General features: G+C 31.9%; 1 protein-coding gene across 1 annotated transcript in view; it reads left to right on the forward strand.

Moving 5' to 3' along the window:
* The window catches only part of LOC107659917 (coatomer subunit delta-like), a 6,881-nt gene that overhangs the window by 998 nt on the left and 5,022 nt on the right, over positions 1 to 861 (forward strand). The gene's annotated exons all lie outside the window — the stretch shown is intronic.

An 861-nucleotide genomic window follows, 5' to 3' on the forward strand; every position in this document is an offset into this window, starting at 1 on the left:
GTGTATTAAAAAAAAAAAAATATATATATATATATATATATATATATATATAATTTATTTAATTTTGTATCTGGTTTTATAAAAAAAATCACTATAATCATTAAAAAAATCATAATATTTCTGTTTAGCTTAAATTTATTTTAATTTCAGTTAGGGCTGCACGATAAATTGCATGCGATATTTAACTCGCATCTTATCAGTGTTTTAGTCATTTTATTACTTCAACTTATTTTATTTCTTTTAATTGCCAAAACAGAATTTCAACATTTTACATTTTTTAATCTTAAATTCTTAAACATTTTAAGCTTTTGATATTTCTATTTAATTTTATTTCAGCTTCATTTCAATTAAAAAAAAAAAAAGTTTTAGTTTTAGTTAACCGTAACAACACTATAGCCGGGCTCACACTGCGATTTTTTAAAAAGTCCTTTAGGATTGTACTTGTCAGACTGTACGAACATGATGATGATGTCACACTGTGGGATCTCAGTTATCATTAATGTCAGACTGTACGACAGTCAAGATGCGTTAAAAACAGGTGCGCACAAGAAAACTTGTCCCGAGTTTTACCTTATCAACCCATACACATTCAGTGACTGCGAGCTGCATTGCACGCGGGACTGTAATGTTGGCTATCATTAAAAGTATATGAATGGCGGCAATACCGGCGTATTTATGCAGAATAGTGCAAGCAGCACTACACACCCACATGAAAACAGCAGCGCAACCGGTGTTTATAATAGCAAAGGCAACGAATCAGATGAATTCCGTGAGCGGAGGATGAGAGCACCGGAGTTTATGCGGTTAGAAGAAATCTCTAGCATTAATTCTGATCATGGCTTGTCTTGAAAAACGAAGACA

The sequence above is a fragment of the Sinocyclocheilus anshuiensis genome, unplaced genomic scaffold (genome assembly GCF_001515605.1).
Source record: "Sinocyclocheilus anshuiensis isolate Anshui unplaced genomic scaffold, SAMN03320099.WGS_v1.1 scaffold1241, whole genome shotgun sequence".
NCBI classification, from domain to species: Eukaryota; Metazoa; Chordata; class Actinopteri; order Cypriniformes; family Cyprinidae; genus Sinocyclocheilus; species Sinocyclocheilus anshuiensis.